General features: G+C 45.6%; 1 protein-coding gene across 1 annotated transcript in view; it reads right to left on the bottom strand.

Annotated features, from left to right (window-relative positions):
* Positions 1-8,310, bottom strand: part of fhl1a (four and a half LIM domains 1a) — a 91,594-nt gene extending 83,284 nt beyond the window's left edge. The window contains exon 1 of the mRNA XM_078547748.1: positions 8,292-8,310. The gene's annotated coding sequence lies outside the window, so the exon portion shown is untranslated. The remainder of the gene's footprint in view (positions 1-8,291) is intronic.
* Between the last annotated feature and the right edge of the window lie 11,895 nt (positions 8,311-20,205).

Below are 20,205 nucleotides of genomic sequence, written 5' to 3' on the forward strand. Positions count from 1 at the left end.
CCCACTCACCTCATCGACCTGCTGCAACCCATCTAATCTCCCTAAACTCCTTCCCCACCTGCATTATTACAGCAACACAGGGCTCATCGCCCCTTGTGTGTATCTGCTCTCAAGTTTTACAAACTTGCCCCTCCACCTACATCACTGACATCTACCCGGCTATGTGGAAAATTGCCCAATTGTATCCTGTACACAAAAAGCAGGACAAATCCAACCTGGCCAATTACCGCCCCATCATTCCAGTCTCGATCATCAGTAAAGTAATACAAGGGGTCTTCAACAGTGCAATCAAGCTGCGCAGTTTGGGTTCCGCCAGGGCAACCCAGCTCCTGACCTCATTACAGCCTTGGTTCAAACATGGACAAAAGAGCTGAATCCCCGAGGTGAGGTGAGGTGAAAGTGACTGTCCTTCACATCATGGCTGTATTTGACCGAGTGTGGCGTCAAGGAGCACTAGCAAAACTGGAGCCAATGGGAATCAGGGGGGAAACTCTCCACTGGTTGGAGTCATTCCTAGCACAAAGGAAGATGGTTGTGGTTGTTGTAGGTCAATCATCTCAGCTCCAGGACATCACTGCAGGAGTTCCTCAGGGTAGTGTCCTAGGCCCAACCATCTTCAGCTGCTTCATCAATGACCTTCCTTCCATCATAAGGTCAGAAGTGGGGATGTTCACTGATGATTGCACAATGTTCAGCACCATTCACGACTCCTCAGATACTGAAGCAGTCCATGCCCAAATGCAGCAAGATCTGGACAATATCCAGGCTTGGACTGACAAGTGGCAAGTAACATTCACGCCACACAAGTGTCAGGCAATGACCATCTCCAACAAGAGAGAATCCAACCATTGCCCCTTGATGTTCAATGGCATTACCATCACTGAATCCCCCACTATCAACATCCTGGGGGTTACCATTGACCAGAAACTGAACTGGACTAGCCATATAAACACTGTGGCTACAAGAGCAGGTCAGAGGTTAGGGATCGTGCGATGGGTAACTCACCTCCTGACTCCCCAAAGCCTGTCCACCATCTACACAAGTCAGGAGTGTGATGGGATATTCTCCACTTGCCTGGATGAGTGCAGCTCCCACAACACTCAAGAAGCTCCAACATCATCCAAGACAAAGCAGCCCCGTTTGACTGGCACCACATCCACAAACGTTCACTCCCTCCACCATCAATGCACAGTAGCAGCAGCGTCTACCATCTACAAGATGCACTGCAGGAACTCACCAAGGCTCCTTAGACAGCACCTTCCAAACCCACGACAACTACCATCTAGAAGAACAAGGGCAGCAGATAGATGGGAACACCACCACCACCTGGAAGTTCCCCTCCAAGTCAGTCACCATCCTGACTTGGAAATATATCCAAGCCGTTCCTTCACTGTCACTGGGTCAAAATCCTGGAACCGTAACAGCACTGTGGGTGTACCTATACCACATGGACTGCAGTGGTTCAAGAAGGCAGCTCACCACCATCTTCTCAAGGGCAACTAGGGATGGGCAATAAATGCTGGCCCAGCCAGCGAAACCCATAACCCACAAATGAATAATAAAAAATGACAGAAAAACCGAATGTCACATAAATATCCTGGTTCGTCTGCATTCGCCAGTCTGCGTTCGCCAGCCTGCGTTCGCCAGCCTGCGTTCGCCAGCCTGCGTTCGCCAGTCTCTCCCACTTACCATGACTAGCATCGTGCCACTTGGAGGCTGCAAGGCCATTCAGTCTTGGCAATGCAGCAAATAACTCTGTCTGATCATTGGCTTCTGGTATGAGGTAAGTCTGTGTCTCTGTAGATACTGGTCCCTGCTCACTCCCAATGTATGGGTCAACAACCTCTCTACTCTTCATCTGGGTGCCATTTATGACAAGCAGGGCTGTGATCTTGCTGTTATGAAATCCCTTCACTTTGCCATTCAGTGCCAGGAGTACTTAAGGTGAAGGAACCCTTAGGAGGAAGTGACCATAATATGATAGAATTTACCCTGCAATTTGAGAGGAAAAAGCTGGAATCAGATGTAATGGTATTACAGTTGAATAAAGGCAACTACAGAGGCATGAGGGAGGAGCTGGCCAGAATTGACTGGGAGATGAGCCTAGCAGGAAAGACAGTGGAACAGCAATGACAGGAGTTTCTGGGAGTAATTTGGGAGACACAGCAAAAATTCATCCCTAGGAAGAAGAAACAAACTAAAGGGAGGACGAGGCAACCATGACTGACAAGAGAAGTCAGGGACAGCACAAAAGCTAAAGAGAAAGCATACAATGCGGCGAAGAGCAGTGGGAAACCAGGGGATTGGGAAGCCTACAAGGACCAACAGAGGACAACTAAAAAAGAAATAAGGAGGGAGAAGATTAAATATGAGGGTAAACTAGCCAGTAATATAAAAGAAGATTGCAAGAGTCTTTTTAAGATATATAAAGGGTAAGAGAGAGGCAAAAGTGGACATTGGGCCGCTGGAAAATGACGCTGGAGAAGTAGTAGTGGGGACCAAAGAAATGGCGGAGGAACTGAATAGGTACTTTGCGTCAGTCTTCACAGTGGAAGACACGAGTTACATCCCCAAAGTTCAAGAGAGTCGGGGGGCAGAGGTGAGTATGGTGGCCATTACCAAGGAGAAGGTGCTAGGAAAACTGAAAGGTCTGAAGGTGGATAAATCACCTGGACCAGATGGATTACACCCCAGAGTTCTGAAGGAGATAGCGGAAGAGATAGTGGAGGCATTAGTGGTGATCTTTCAGGAATCACTGGAGTCAGGGAGGGTCCCAGAGGACTGGAAAATCGCTAATGTAACCCCCCTGCTTAAGAAGGGAGTTAGGCAAAAGACGGGAAATTACAGGCCGATTAGCCTGACCTCGGTCGTTGGTAAGATTTTAGAGTCCATTATTAAGGATGAGATTTCAGAATACTTGGAAGTGCATGGTAAAATCGGGCAAAGTCAGCATGGTTTCATCAAGGGGAGGTCATGCCTGTTAGAATTCTTTGAGGAGGTAACGAGAAGGTTAGACAAAGGAGAGCCAATGTATGTTATCTACTTGGACTTCCAGAAGGCCTTTGACAAGGTGCCGCACAGGAGGCTGCTCAGTAAGATAAGAGCCCATGGTGTTAGAGGCAAGGTACTAGCATGGATAGAAGATTGGCTGTCTGGCAGGAGGCAGAGAGTAGGGATAAGGGGGTCCTTCTCAGGATGGTGGCCGGTGACTAGTGGAGTTCCGCAGGGGTCAGTGTTGGGACCACAACTTTTCACTTTATACATTAATGATCCAGATGAAGGAACTGAGGGCATCCTGGCTAAGTTTACAGATGATACAAAGATAGGTGGAGGGACAGGTAGTATTGAGGAGGCGGGGAGGCTGCAGAAGGATTTGGACAGGTTAGGAGAATGGGCAAAGAAGTGGCAGATGGAATACAACGTGGGGAAGTGTGAGGTCATGCACTTTGGTAGGAAGAATAGAGGCATAGACTATTTTCTAAATGGGGAGAGAATTCAGAAGTCTGGAGTGCAAAGAGACTTGGGAGTCCTAGTCCAGGATTCTCTTAAGGTTAACTTGCAGGTTGACGCGGTAGTTAGGAAGGCAAATGCAATGTTGGCATTTATTTCGAGAGGACTAGACTATAAAAGCAGGGATATGCTGCTGAGGCTTTATAAGGCTCTGGTCAGACCACATTTAGAATATTGTGAGCAATTCTGGGCCCCGTATCTCAGGAAGGATGTTCTGGCCCTGGAGAGGGTCCAGAGGAGGTTCACGAGAACGATCCCAGGAATGAAAGGCTTAACATATGAGGAACGTTTGAGGACTCTGGGTCAATACTCGATGGAGATTAGAAGGATGAGGGGGGATCTGATTGAAACTTACAGAATACTAAAAGGCCTGGATCGAGTGGACGTGGGGAAGATGTTTCCATTAGTAGGAGAGACTAGGACCCGAGGGCACAGCCTCAGAGTAAAGGGAAGACCTTTTAGAACAGAGATGAGGAGAAACTTCTTTAGCCAGAGAGTGGTGAATCTATGGAATTCATTGCCACAGAAGGCTGTGGAGGCCAGGTTATTGAGTGTATTTAAGACCGAGATAGATAGGTTCTTAAACAAAAACAGAATTACCTGGAAAAACTCAGCAGGTCTGGCAGCATCGGTGGAGAAGAAAAGAGTCGACGTTTCGAGTCCTCACGACCCTTCTTGATTGGTAAGGGGATCAAAGGTTACGGGAAGAAGGCGGGAGAATGGGGTTGAGAAACTTATCAGCCATGATTGAATGGTGGAGCAGACTCGATGGGCTGAATGGCCTAATTTCTGCTCCTATGTCTTATGGTCTTATGGAGTGTTTCCACGGCCTGGTACAATCTCCCATGTTTGAGCAACCATCCCACAAATGGGACTTCCTCAGCAGGCTCCAGTCATGCCTTGGTCATGAGGCTCGCTGGCCTCCTCCCATCCACTGGGAAGAGCGCCTCGGTCTGCTCCTTCACTGCCTACAGGGCCATCTCCAGAGAGGAGTCACTAAACCATGGAGCCCAACCCCCTCCCTTCACACCTTCCTGTGAGTCCGGCCACTCCTGCAAAACTCCCCTTGTTCCGCACCCCTCCCACTGCTCTCCAGTGTGAAGCCCGGACACTCTCTTTTAAATAGGCCCCCAAACAGAGATGTAAGAAAAGCATTGAACAGGAAATTAGAGGCACATGCAATACGGATACAACTGTAATCATGGGTGACTTTAATCTACATTTAGATTGGACAAACCAAACTAGCAATAATACTGTGGAGGAGGATTTCCTGTAGTGTGTATGTAATGGTTTTTTTAGACCAATACTTTGAGGAGAGTACTTTCAATACTAGAGAGCAGGCTCTCCTAGCCTGGGAATTGTGCAATGAGAAAGGATTAATTAAGAATCTTGTTGTGCGGGGTCCCTTGGGGAAGAACGACCATAAAGTGAAGAAATTGAATCTGAAACTAGGGTTGTGAATCTAAATAGAGGGAACTACGAGGGTATGAGGTGTGAGCTGGCAATGATGGATTGGGGAACCTTACTAAAAGGGTTGACGGTGGATAGGCAATGGCTAATATTTAAGGAACGCATGCATGAATTACAACAATTATTCATTCCTGTCTGGCGCAAAATTAAAACAGGAAAGGTGGCTCAACCATGGCTCACAAAAGAAATTAGGGATAATATTAAATCCAAAGAGGAGACATATAAAAATTACCAGAAAAAGCAACAAGCCTGAGGATTGGGAGCAGTTTAGAATTCAGCAAAAATGGACAAAAAGATTGATCAAGAAGGGAAAATGGAGTATGAAAGTATACTTGCAGGGAACATAAAAACTGACTGTAAAAGCTTCTATAAATATGTGAAGAGAAAAAGATTAGCAAAGACAAATGTAGGTCCCGTACAGTCAGGAATGGGGGAAATTATAATGAGGAACAAAGAAATGGCAGAAGAATTGAACACATATTTTGGTTCTGTCTTCACAAAAGAGGACACAAATAATTTCCCAGAAATGTTAGGGAACCAAGGGTCTAGTGAGAGGGAGGAATTGAAGAAAATCAGTATTAGTAAAAAAATGGTGCTAGAGAAATTAATGGGGTTAAAGGCTGAAAAATCCCCAGGGTTTGATAATCTACATCCCAGAGTACTAAAGGAAGTGGCCCTAGAAATATTGGATGCATTGGTGGTCATCTTCCAAAATTCTATAAACTCTGGAGCAGTTTCTACAGATTGGAGGGTGGCAAATGTAACCCCACTATTTAAAACTGGAGGGAGAGAAAAACCAGACCAGTTAGCCTAACATCAGTAGGCTATGTTAGCTAGAGTCAATTATAAAAGACATGGTAAAAGAATACTTGGAAAGTATTAACAGGATTAGACAAAGTCAGCATGGGTTTATGAAAGGGAAATCATGCTTAACTAATCTACTGGAGTTTTTTGAGGATGTAACTAGTAGAATAGATAAGGGAGAACCAGTGGGTGTGGTAAATTTGGATTTCAAGAAGGGTTTTGATAAGGTCCCAGCATGGATTGAGAATTGGTTGACAGACCGGAAACAGAGAGTGGGAATAAATGGGTCTTTTTCCGGATGGCAGGCGGTGGCTAGTGGTGTACCGCAGGGATCAGTGCTTGGGCCCCAGCTATTCACGATATATATAAAAGACTGGGATGAGGAAACCAAATGCAATATTTCCAAGTTTGCTGATGACACAAAACTGGGCGGGGTTGTGTGGAGGATGCACGGAGGCTTCAGGGCGAATTAGACAGGTTGTGTGGATGGGCAAAGACATGGCAGATGCAGTATAACGTGGATAAATGTGAAGTTATACTCTTCAGTGTGAAGAACAGAAAGGCAGAGTATTATTTAAATGGTGATATATTGGGAAATGTGGATGTACAAAGGGATCTGGGTGTCCTTGTAAACCAGTCAATGAAAGTAAGTAGGCAGGAGCAGCAAGCAATTAGGAAGGCAAATGGGATGTTGGCCTTCATTACAACAGGATGTGAGTTCAGAAATAGGGATGCCTTACTGCAGTTGTACAAGGCCTTGGTGAGACCACACCCGGAGGATTGCGTACAGTTTTGGTCTCCCTACCTGAGAAAGGATATACTTGCCATAGAGGGAGTGCAGCGAAGGTTCACTCGGCTGATACTAGGGCTGGCAGGACTGTCGTAAGAGGAGAGATTGGTTCGACTGGGTCTGTATTCACTGGAGTTTAGAAGAATGAGAGGGGATCTGATTGAAATGTATAAAATTCTAACAGGGCCAGACAGACTAGATGCAGGGAGGATGTTTCCCCTGGTTGGGGAATCTAGGACCAGGGGCCACAGTCTCAGGATACAGGGCAGGCCATTTAGGACTGAGATGAGGAAATATTTCTTCACTCAGAGGGTGGTCGACCTGTGGAATTCTCTACCACAGAGGCTATGGAGGCTGGGTCACTGAGTATATTCAAGAAAGAAATTGATCATTTTTTGGATATTAGGGGTATCAAGGGGTATGGAGAGAAAGCGGGAGTATGGCGTTGAGATAGAGGTTCAGCCATGATCATATTGAATGGCAGAGCAGGCTTGAAGAGCCGAAATGCCCAATCCTGCTCCTAGTTTCTATGTTTCTAAATATGGCTCTGTTAACCTTGCTCCTGTCACTTCTCCCCCCCACCACCCATTATTACCCAGCTCTCCTGCTGGCTGAGTGACTGGATAAGGGTAATTCAGCACAGAATTCCCACCACTCATCTGTGTTGCCCTGTGACCCACAAATAACCCTAGAGTCAAAACTCGGGAGTGAATCTGTGAAACGTAACCCATGAATCCAGAGAGTTCCAGAGTGGCTAAAACCAACAGAGACATTTTCGTCAAATCAGACATCAAGCTTTTAACAAACATTTATTACAACGAATTTATTGCACAAAAAACAGCCCATTGGCTGAGCGGGTCTAAAACAGTGTTTATGCTCCACATTCTCCACCTCATCCTATCACCAGATCCTCCCACTTCTTTCTCACTTGTATTTATTCAGCTTCCCCTTAAACATATCAACACTATTCGTCTCAACCACTCCGTGTGGTATCCCCACTCTCTGGGTAAGAAGTTTCTCCTGAATTCCTGATTGGATTTATTCGTGACTGTCTTATATTGATGGCTCCAGTTTTCAACTCTCCCACAAGTGGAAAGGTCTTTGCTAACTTGACCTGATTGAATCCTTTCAGAATCTTAAAGATCTCCATCAGCCCCCCGACAGAGAACAAGTGATAATTATGATTCTGGATCTTCTCACTGAATTAAAGTGGGGATTTTGTAAAACACGTGTATAAATCTCCAAGGCTTCTACAAAATTAATTTTTAAAGCAACATTCTGAACTTTGACAAAAATGAGAGTCTGTTAAAGTGACAGAGACAGTCCAGGGACACAGAATCCAAAATAAAAGCAAAATACTGCAGGCGCTGGAAATCTGAAAAATAAACCCCAGAAAATTCTGGAAATATTCAGTAGGTCTGGCAGCGTCTGTGGAGAGAGAAACAGAGTTAACATTTTGAGTCCACATGACTCTTCCTAAAACTCTGAAGAAGAGTGGAAACATTAACTGTTTCTCTCTCCACAGATTCTGCCAGAATATTTCCAGCACTTTGTTTCTAGCTGGTATTTGTTATTATTAATGCAGAATCTAACTCCACTGTCAGACACTCCTGCTGCAATATCCTCTACATTCCTGTTAAAGCAAATAAATCACCAAAATCATGAGGAATATTCCACAATTTCAACTATTGAACAGAAATAAGTCAAACACTCACACACATCTGAATTCTCTGCTGGTTTGCTCCCTGCCTTCTCCTCACATCTGTATGTCTCCTTTATTTAAATACAGTTTTCCAACAGCATGTGGCAAAACCAATGAAACAATTTAGCTCCAAACGGCCAATTACTCAATCTGTTTTTGAGACCGGCACAGGATCTGATTGGATGCCAAATTAAATTCTCTTCCACTTAATTTCCACTTATTTAAAGTATGGAATCAGAGTGATAGAAACCGCAGTAAACATTTCCTCATCTATAACGTGGCTTCTCTGGAATGTGATGAATTTCCTTTTTCGATTAGAAACATTTAATGACTCTCTAATAGTTTTGTGCTGAGAACAGTTAACTGTTTCCTACATTTGATCCTATCTTAAATAAACAACACAGACAATAGCTTGAATATTTAACTGTTATTCCCATGAACCAGAAAGCAACCTCAGCCATCAACAAGAACAATCACTTTTATTTCTTATGTCACAAGAACACAAGAATTAGGAGCAGGAGTAGGCCATTTGGCCCATGGGGCCTACCCCACTATTCAATAAGATCATGGCTGATCAGATTAACTGCACTGCCCTGTCTGTCCACCATAACCCTCAACTCCTTGTCCATCAAAAAAGTCAGAGTTTTGGATGAGCTGGAGGTTACGGAGAGTGGGAGATGGGAGGTTGACTAGAGTAGTGTTGGAATATTCAAATCTAACAAAGGCATGGATGAGGGATTCAGCAGCTGATGAACTGAGGTCAAGGCAGAGATAGGCGATAGCGAAATTGGTGGATTTAGCGATGGAGCAGATATGGAGTCAGAAACACAACTTCCATTCACGAAACACAATGAACATGGAAGAGTGGAATTATCTAAACACAGTGATGGGCATTGAAGGGGAATATTCCCCTTCATCAAAATGGCTCCAGAAGAGCTTTTATAGAATGATACAGCACAGAAGGAGGCCCTTCAGCCCATTCGTGCTTGTGCTGGTTCTTTGAAAGGATCAATCCATTTAATTCCACTCCCTCTGCTCTTTCCCCATAGTCCTGCAAGTTTCTCCTTTTCAGGTATTTATCCAATTCCCCTTTTGAAAGTTAATATTGAATCTGCCCTTTCAGACAGTGCCTTCCAGAAAACAGATTCTCATCTCCTCTCTGGTTCTTCTGTCAAATATCTCTAATCCATTTCTTTATTTTTTCATGGGATGTGGGTGTCACTGGCAAGGCCAACATTTGTTGCCCATCCCTAATTGCCCTCGAACTGAGTGGCTTGCTAGGCCATTCAGAAGGCAGTTAAGAATCAACCAGGAGTCACATGTAGGCCAGGCCAGGTAAGGAGGGCAGATTTCCTTCCCTAAAGGGCATTAATGAACCAGATGGGTTTTTATGACAATTGATAATAGTCATGGTCACTTTTACTGAGGCTCGCATTCAATCCCAGATTTATTGATTGAATTCTAATTCCACTAGCTTTCGTGGTGGGATTTGAACCCATGTCCCCAGTGAATTATCCTGAGTCTCTGGATTACTAGCCCAGTAACATTACTACTACGCCACCATCTCCTCTGTGCCTCCTGGTTACTGACTGTCCTGCTACTGCAAACAGTTTCTTATTTACTCTATCAAAACCCTCTAATTTTGAACATCCCTATTAAATCTCCTCTTAATCTTCTCTGCTCCAAGGAGAGCAATCCCAGTCTCTCCACAAAGCTGTAATCCCTCATCCCTGATACCATTCTAGTGAATCTCCTCTGCACCCCCTCCAAGGCTTTGACATCCTTCCTCCAGTGTAGAGCCCAGAATTGAACACAAAACTCAAACTGAGGCTAAACTAATTCTAAAGGGTGTTTAGTTCCTGAATAATTGGGCCGTGAATCATATCTTCACTGCTTCCTGTGGTCACTCAAGCTTGAAGGAAACAGGTTAATTTCCATCCAATCACAAATCAGAATATCAGCAAGGACTCCGGAGGTGACACAGACTGTGGCTTTAAAGTGGGTTTTGAAAGGACCTTCTGCAGAATCCCAATCAATACCATGTGCCTCACACCACAAGACAATCTATCCCCAATTCCAACAAATAGGCACTTGCCTTATTGGTGACATCCGGACCAGATGCACAAAACATCTGTTTAAATCAAACTAGATCCAGAACACTGAATGCGCCACAGGCTGAAAAATGTTTATTTTAAATGTGGGAAGAGAAAGTGAAGTATTTTTCATCTCCATCAACAAACCCAAAGCAATTTAACCTTTGAATGTAATAAATTGCAGTCTGAACTTTAATGAATTGAACTGTGAAAGGATACAGTGGATTGATAATCCAGAGATTAGGAGATCAAATCCCACCTTCACAGTTTGCGAATTTGAACTCAGTTGAAATGTAAATTGCAGGGGTTCAGTGTGGAATCAATGGCCACAATATTCCCAGAGTGGGAACGCGGAGCTCAGAAACACAGAAATGCTGGTAACTGTAGAGATTCTGCCAAATTGAATGGCAGAGCCTTGTGGTTTCCCCTGGATTGAGAGGTTGGCTGTTGGCAGAGACTAATCGGCTGCAGGTCAGGAGAGAGCCATTGTGGCTGGAAGGTGAGGGGTCAGGAAGGTGAGGGGTCAGGGAGATGAGGGGTCAGGGAGTCAGGGAGATGAGGGCTCAGGGAGATGAGGGTGCAGGGAGGTTGATGGTAGTAGAGATCGCCACAGTTAAGCTGAGGGAGGCGGTGAGGCTGCACTTTGTTCCATTTGGCCCACAAGCAGGTGCTGCAAAGACTCTTACACAATGAGTCTGGCTCTTCTCACCTCCCTTCAGCTGCTCAGTTTGGCAATTAGAAGCAGGAATAGGCCATTCGGCCCCTCGAGCCTGCTCCTTGTGCTGCAGACCTTAAATTTAAAGGTTAATAAAATTCAATGCAAAAAGATCTTATCAACCTTTAGTAATGAGGGTAATTGCTGCAATAATGAGCTGTCAGACTTGACTAATTAACTGACAGCAGTGAAAACATTACTCACCATCTTCCAAACAGTCCTCAGTTCAATCTGGAATTGGGTGTATTGGACCCAAGAGATCACGTCCTCATGAGCTAGTCCTGACTGGCCGAAACTAATCAACCAATCAGATGGTCCGTGCTGCAATCCAGGTCAGATTGAGCCAAAGGAGGTCACTAACCAGTAATTCAAGGAGAGTGGCCTGAGGGAGCAATGGATGAGGGGAGGAGGGGAAGGAGTGGCTGAGGAAACAGGGGGGCTTGAAAGAGGGGTGGAGTGATGGAGCAGGAGATCCCTAAAAGCAGCGCCTCCATCCTCAGTGCGAGAATGGATGTTATTTTTTACATAGAAACATAGAAAATAGGAGGAGTAGGCCATTCGGCCCTTCGAGCCTGCTCCGCCATTCATTATGATCATGGCTGATCATCCAACTCAATAGCCTGCCCCCGCTTTCTCCCCATATCCTTTGATCCCTAACAAAAATAAAAATACCCGGAAAAACTCAGCAGGTCTGGCAGCATCTGCGGAGAGGAACACAGTTAATATTTCGAATCCGAATGACCCTTCAACAGAACTAAGTAAAAATAGAAAAGAGATGAAATATAAGCTGGTTTAAGGGAGGGTGGGGCAAGTAGAGCTGGATACAGGGCCAGTGATAGGTGGAGATAGCCAAAAGATGTCATAGACAAAAGGACAAAGAGGTGTTGAAGGTGGTGATATTATCTAAGGAATGTGCTAATTAAGGGTAGAAAGCAGGACGAGCAAGGTACAGATAGCCCTAGTGGGGGTGGGGGTGGGGTGAAGGAATCGAAATAGGCTAAAAGGTAGAGATAAAACAATGGATGGAAATACATTTAAAAATAATGGAAATAGGTGGGAAAAGAAAAATCTATATAAATTATTGGAAAAAAGGGGGGAATCGGAAAGGGGGTGGGGATGGAGGAGAGAGTTCATGATCTAAAATTGTCGAACTCAATATTCAGTCTGGAAGGCTGTAAAGTGCCTAGTCGGAGATGAGGTGCTGTTCCTCCAGTTTACGTTGAGCTTCACTGGAACAATGCAGCAGGCCAAGGACGGACATGTGGGCAAGAGAACAGGGTGGAGTGTTAAAATGGCAAGCGACAGGGAGGTTTGGGTCTTTCTTGCGGACAGACCGAAGATGTTCTGCAAAGCAGTCACCCAGTCTGCGTTTGGTCTCTCCAATGTAGAGGAAACTGCATTGGGAGCAGTGAATGCAGTAACTAAATTGAGGGAGGTGCAAGTGAAATGCTGCTTCACCTGAAAGGAGTGTTTGGGCTCTTGGACGGTGAGGAGAGGGGGAGTAAAGGGGCAGGTGTTTTACCTTCTGCGGTTGCATGGGAAGGTGCCGTGGAAGGGGGTAGAGGTGTAGGGGGTGATGGAGGAGTGGACCAGGGTGTCCCAGAGGGATCGATCCCTGCGGAATGCCGCCGGGGGGGGTGAAGGGAAGATGTGTTTGGTGGTGGCATCATGCTGGAGTTGGCGGAAATGGCGGAGGATGATCCTTTGAATGCGGAGGCTGGTGGTGTGATAAGTGAGGACAAGGGGGACCCTATCATGGTTCTGGGAGGGAGAGGAAGGCGTGAGGGCGGATGCGCGGGAGATGGGCCGGACACAGTTGAGGGCCCTGTCAACGACCATGGGTGGAAAACCTTGGTTAAGGAAGAAGGGGAACATGTCAGAGGAGCTGTTTTTGAAGGTAGCGTCATCAGAACAGATGCGACGGAGGCGAAGGAACTGAGAGAATGGGATGGAGTCCTTACAGGAAGCGGGGTGTGAGGAGCTGTAGTTGAGGTAGCTGTGGGAGTCAGTAGGCTTGGAATGGATATTGGTGGACAGTCTATCACCAGAAATTGAGACAGAGAGGTCAAGGAAGGGAAGTGTCAGAGATGGACCATGTGAAAATGATGGAGGGGTGGAGATTGGAAGCAAAATTAATACATTTTTCCAGGTCCCGACGAGAGCATGAAGCAGCACCGAAGCAATCATCGATGTACTGGAGAAAGAGTTGTGGGAGGGGGCCGGAGTAGGACTGGAACAAGGAATGTTCCACATACCCCATAAAGAGACAGGCATAGCTGGGGCCCATGCGGGTACCCATAGCCACACCTTTTATTTGGAGGAAGTGAGAGGAGTTTAAGGAGAAATTGTTTGACCCCTTTCGCCCCAAGAGCTATATCTAACTCCTTCTTGAAAACATACAATGTTTTGGCCTCAACTACTTTCTGTAGTAGCAAATTCCACAGGCTCACCACTCTCTGGGTGAAGAAATTTCTCCTCATCTCAGTCCTAAATGGTCTACCCCGTATCCTCAGACTGTGACCCCTGGTTCTGGACTCCCCCACCATCGAGAACATCCTTCCTGCATCTACCCTGTCTAGTCCTGTTAGAATTTTACAGGTTTCTATGAGATCCCCCTCATTCTTCTGAACTCCAGCGAATATAATCCTAATCAACTCAATCTCTCCTCATATGTCAGTCCCGCCATCCCAGGAATCAGTCTGGTAAACCTTCGCTGCACTCCCTCTATAGCAAGTACATTCTTCCTCAGATAAGGAGACCAAAACTGCACACAATATTCCAGGTGTGGTCTCACCAAGGCCCTGTACAATTGCAGCAAGACATCCCTGTTCCTGTACTCGAATCCTCTGGCTATGAAGGCCAACATACCATTTGCCTTCTTTACCACCTGCTGCACCTGCATGCTTACCTTCAGCGACTGGTGTATGAGGACACCCAAGTCTCGTTGCACATTCCCCTCTCTCAATTTATAGCCATTCAGATAATAATGACTTCCTGTTTTTGCTACCAAAGTGGATAACCTCACATTTATCCACATTATACTGCATCTGCCATGCATTTGCCCACTCACTCAGCTTGTCCAAATCACACTGAAGCATCTCTGCATCCTTCTCACAGCTCACCCTCCCACCCAGCTTTGTGTCATCTGCAAATTTGGAGATATTACATTTTGTTCCCTCATCTAAATCATTAATATATATTGTAAATGGCTGGGGTCCCAGCACCGATCCCTGGGGTACCCCACTAGTCACTGCCCGTTTATTCCTACTCTTTGTTTCCTGTCTGCCAACCAGTTTTCTATCCATCTCAATACACTACCCCCAATCCCATGCACTTTAATTTTACATGCCAATCTCTTATGTGGGACTTTGTCAAAAGCCTTCTGAAAGTCCAAATAAACCACATCCACTGGCTCCCCCTCATCAACTCTACTAGTTACATCCTCAAAAATTTCCAGTAGATTTGTCAAGCATGATTTCCCTTTCGTAAATCCATGCTGACTCTGTCCGATTCTGCCACTGTTTTCCAAGTGCTTAACTATTAAATTTTTTATAATGTTTATAATGTCTTTTTTAATATTTTTGGGGAATATTATGATATTCTGTGAAGATGTCTGTGTGTGTGTGTAAATGATTTAATTAAGCTGGGAAATGTTACTTGAAAAGGGGTTTAAAACGTGAAAGGATAGAGGCGTTAGGTTTGCTTCCATCAATCAGAGAGAGACTTTTTTTTTAACCTGTAAGTGCTGGGATGCCGAGTTGATATTCTTCAACTGTGACCTTCACAGCACACACTAGAACAACAGACTGGCATACAGAGACCAGGGTTGCAGCTGGCTTTTAACCCCTTTCCTCGTGTATTCCTGGAAGAGAAAAAAACAAACATGTCTTTTGCTCAGAAACTGCTCTCTTTCAACTCAGTTCATGTCCACAGTCTTAGATATAACTCACAGGAGATGGTTTCTGCTGAGGTGATAATCAGCTTCCATTATCTCCGCAACCACAGGAGATTAAATTTCAGTTTTTGCATTTCATCTTTTCCTTTGAAGTTCTCTGTCTGAAGTAGACCTTGACACCTTTTAGGTGTAACATTCCATTCTCTCTGGACTAATTGGTCAAGTGTAACCTACATAGGAGTTTTCCAGCAAGTGGTTACTTTATAGTCTCAGCCAGCTTTTACTTGTAGGTCCTTTTTTAAAAAGCAGGTCTTACGTAAAAGTTCAATATGTCCATAAGTAATTCAAGGATAGGATCTGTGGTCATGACACTGTGGTAGAGTTCCACATTCTCACCACTCTCTGGGTAAAGGAGTTCCTTCTGAATTCCCTATTGGATTTCTTAGTGACCACTTTATATTGACGACGTCTAGCTTTGCTCTTCCCCACAAGAGGAAACATTCTCTCTGTATCCACTCGATCATTCTGGCCTATATGTGACTCCAGGCCCACAACAATGTGTTTGACTCTCAACTGCCCTCTGAAATGGCCTAGCAAGCCACTCAGCTCAAGAGCAATTAGGGATGGGCAACAAATGCCGGGTTTGCCAGAGATGCCAACATCCCATGAAAGTATAAAGGAAAAAAAATTTTCATTATGTTAAAGACCTCTGTGAAAATGCAAAGGCTGCCTGGTTGATTTGCCCGCTCGCCAACCATAAGGTTGGACGGGCAGTGAAAAATCTCTTAAGTAATATTTTAATGGCCTTTATAGGCCTGTTAATTGTTGGCAGGCGCGCTGCCAACTCTCGAGTGCGCCCGCTATCCGGAATATCGCGCGAGTGCACGATGACGTTGGGACGCTCACCTGATGTCATCACATGCTATTTTACACCTGATCAGGTCAGGCACACGTCTGCCCACAGGACATAAAATTCTGCCCCAAGTCTCTTTGAACATCAACACTTACAAATATCAAATCTTTTTAAAAATATTCTGCTTTTCTATTCTTTCGACCAAAGTGAATAACCTCACACTTTGCTACATTATACTCCATCTGCCACCTTGTTGCCCACTCACTTAACCTGTCTATGTCTCTTTGTAGCCTCTCTCTCTGTCCTCCTCACAGCTTACCTTCCCACCTAACTTGGTATCATCAGCAAACTTAGATACATTACTCTCTGTCTCTTCATCTAAGTCATTAATATAGATTGGAAATAGCTGAGGCCCCGGCACTGATCCTTGCCGCACTCCACTATTCACTGCCAGCCAACTTGAAAATGCCCCATTTATCCTACCCTCTGCTTCTTGTCCATTAACTAATCCTCCAGCCCTGCTAATATAGTATTCCCTGACAGCATCCTAGAACAAAGTGTCCAGGGAACTCTCCCCTTCCCTGATGCTCTGCAATGTCTGCAACTCAGACTCCAGCTCAGCAACTCTGAGCCAAAGCTGCTCAAGCTGCAGTCGCTTACCGCAGACATGGTTGTTTTTGACTGCAAAGCACTCCACAGATTCTTGAGAAGGTGGTGGTGAGCTGCCTTCTTGAACCACTGCATTCCATGTGGTGTAGGTACACCCACAGTGCTGTTAGTCACTTAGTTATTAATTTACACAACTGAAGTAATAGCAAGACTCCTGGCTTGGAGACAAAAGAAAAAGACTCAACAGCCACTACAGACTGTAAAAGGGTGTAAAAGACAGCACCTCTTTCCACCTGTACCGAATTTCCAATTTAGCATTTGTTCCTTGTTGCACTCAGGCCTTGTGTCCTCCACTCTGTGCAGGAGCAAAACCTGTCTGCTTTTATGGGAAGCTGATGTCTCACATCCAAGTCAGCTTGCTGCTACAGTAATTAACACCTATTTGAGAAACACTTTTTGTTGATTGACAGACAACCACCACTGCCACTCAGTTTGTGTTAAACTAAGTTTCTTAACTAGCTTGCAGTTTTAAAGTTCTAATTCAGAGACTGGTTGTTAATCTCAAGTGTAGCTTGAGAGAAACTTCCCACAGATTTCCAACCTGTACCAAACTCCTGATTTCGCACTTGTTCCCCGTCGCACTCGGCCCTCATTGTCTGCACTCTGTGCTTCCACTCCGAGTCACTGCTGACCGTCACTGAGAGGCTCCTGGTTGACAGACAGATTGACATCTCTGCTGCAACTGAAGTCAAAAAGCTGAACATTTTCCAAATAAATTTTACAAGAATTATTTTTAAAACAACACAGTTTATTTTCCATACCAATCACCGCATTAATTTATAGATATTTACATAATTAGTTTTTATTACAGACAAAGGGATAAAGAATGACACAGAAAAACAGAACTGCAAAATCATCACCCGCTTCAATCATTACAAACCCAATATTTAATCCCATCTGTACATCAGGAAACATTAATTATCACTTTCAGTTAAATTTCACAGATGCAGTAACCCATGTCTGGCTGTGAATATTCTCAGAGCTACCCCCTGCCTGTGTCTAGCATCTCTCAGCAGCAGAGTGTATCTCACCCTCATTCCCAAAGCACTTAAAAAAAACTGAGGAATTTTAGACACACTGTTTGAAAAAGTGCAAATTATTAAAAGGCGGCCATTGAGAGGCAGGTGGCTAATAGATAAAGCAAACCAGATTATGTTCTACTAACAGAGTGGATAGGGTTATAGAGGTCTACAGCATAGAAAAAGGCCCTTCGGCCCATCGAGTCTGCGCCGGGCAAACAAGTACCTAACTATTCTAATCCCATTTTCCAGCACTAGGCCCATAGCCTTGTATGCCATGGTATCGCAAGTGCACATCCAAATACTTCTTAAATGTTATGAGGGTTTCTGCCTCTACCACCCTTTCAGGCAGTGAGTTCCAGATTCCCACCACCCTCTGGGTGAAAAAATTCTTCCTCACATCCCCTCTAAACCTCCCGCCCCTTACCTTAAATCTATGCCCCTTGGTTATTGATCCCTCCACCAATGGGAAAAGTTCCTTCCTGTCTACCCTATCTATGCCCCTCATAATTTTATACACCTCAAACATCTCCTCTGCTCCAGGGAAAATAACCCCAGTCTGTCCAAACTCTCCTCATAACTAAAACTCTCCAGCCCAGGCAACATCCTGGTAAATCTCCTCTGCACTCTCTCTAGTGCAATCACATCCTTCCTATAATGCGGATTCCAGAACTGCACTCAATACTCTAGCTGTGGCCTAACCAGTGTTTTATACAGTTCCAGCATAACCTCTCTGCTCTTATATTCTATGCCTCGGCTAATAAAGGCAAGTATCCCATATGCCTTCTTAACCACCTTATCTACCTGTCCCGCTACCTTAAGGGACTGGTGGACATGCACACCAAGGTCCCTCTGATCCTCGGTACTTCCCAGGGTGCTACCATTCATCGTGTATTCCCATGCCTTGTTTGTCCTGCCCAAGTGCATCACCTCACACTTATCCGGATTAAATTCCATTTGCCACTGATCAGCCCATCTGGCCAGCCCGTCAATATCCTCCTGTAATCTAAGGCTATCCTCCTCACTTTTTATCATCCCACCAATTTTTGTGTCATCCACGAACTTACTGATCAACGCTCCTACATTCAAGTCTAAATCGTTTATTTATACCACAAAAAGCAAGGACCCCAACACCGATCCCTGTGGAACCCCACTGGACACAGGCATCCAGTCACAAAAACACCCCTTGACCATCACCCTCTGCTTCCTGCCACTCAGCCAATTCTGGATCCAATTTGCCAAATTGCCTTGGATCCCATGGGCTCTTACCTTCCTCATCAGTCTCCCATGCGGGCCCTTGTCAAAAGCCTTGCTGAAGTCCAAGTAGACTACGTCAAACGCATGGAGGGGAAGGACCTATTTCCCTTAGCAGAGAGGTCAGTGTTTAGGCAGAGATTTAAAGTGATTGGTAGAAATATTAGAGGGGAGATGAGGAAATATTTTTTCACCCGGGGGTGGTGGGGGTCTGGAACTCTCTGCCTGAAAGGGTAGCAGAGGCAGAAACCCTCAGCTCATTTAAAAGGTGTCTGGATTTGCCGCTCAAGTGCTGTAACCTGCAGGGCCACAGACCCAATGCTGGAAAGTGGGATCAGGCTGGGTGGGTGGTTTTTCAGCCAGTGCAGACACGATGGGCCGAGTGGCCTCTTCCTGTGCTGTAAACTTTCTATGATTCTGAATGGAGGGACAGAGAGGAAAGGGACAGTGTTCATGTATATTCAATAAATATCTTTTACTCTCATAATCCTTCCATGACAGGCCATAGTGACAGAATAAACAGCAGGAGCACAGATCCTGCCACCCCCACCTGCACTTTCCTCTCTGCCAGTTCATTCTGATATTCACAACTGGTGCAAAATACCCTGGAGAGGCCCAGGCCTCAACATCCCCTCCCCCAGCCAGCTGTCCTCCACAACTCTCCACCTATCTCCCTTGGTAACTCCCTTCATACCTCCAGAAAGCTCCTCAAATCTTCTCTCTGATTGCTCTCAGCAGCCCTCACTCCAAACCCTCACTGCTTGTTCCCTGTTCAACATGCACTTGGTGTAAAAGATTTTAGGGTGCAACAGTGTGCAGTGCGACAGTGCAGGGTGCAACAGTGTGGAGTGCGACAGTGCGCAATGCAACAGTGTGCAGTGCGACAGTGCAGGGTGCAACAGTGTGGAGTGCGACAGTGCGCAATGCAGGGTGCAACAGTGCGGAGTGCGACAGCGTACAGTGCGGAGTGCGACAGCGTGCAGTGTGACAGTGCGGAGTGCGACAGTGTGACAGTGCGCAGTGCGACAGTGAGCAGTGCGAGAGTGTGGAGTGAGCCAGTGTACAGTGTGGAGTGAGCCAGTGTACAGTGTGGAGTGAGCCAGCGTACAGTGCGGAGTGCGACATACGACAGTGCGCAGTGCGACAGTGCGCAAGTGCGGAGTGCGACAGTGTGCAGTGCGACAGCGTGGAGTGCGACAGCGTGCAGTGCGACAGCGTGCAGTGCGACAGTGCGGAGTGTGACAGTGTGCAGTGTGACAGTGCGGAGTGTGACAGTGTGCAGTACAGGGTGCGACAGTATAACGCACTTGACTGGGGCCTGTTGTCCCCATGTACAATGTATCTTTAGAATTCATCGCAGGCAAGCATGGGGCTTGATTTAACGTTGATTAATCTGGTTTGAATCAATCGACCAGTCAGCATCCTGACATG

Source organism: Cetorhinus maximus, chromosome 8 (assembly GCF_964194155.1).
Source record: "Cetorhinus maximus chromosome 8, sCetMax3.hap1.1, whole genome shotgun sequence".
NCBI classification, from domain to species: domain Eukaryota; kingdom Metazoa; phylum Chordata; class Chondrichthyes; order Lamniformes; family Cetorhinidae; genus Cetorhinus; species Cetorhinus maximus.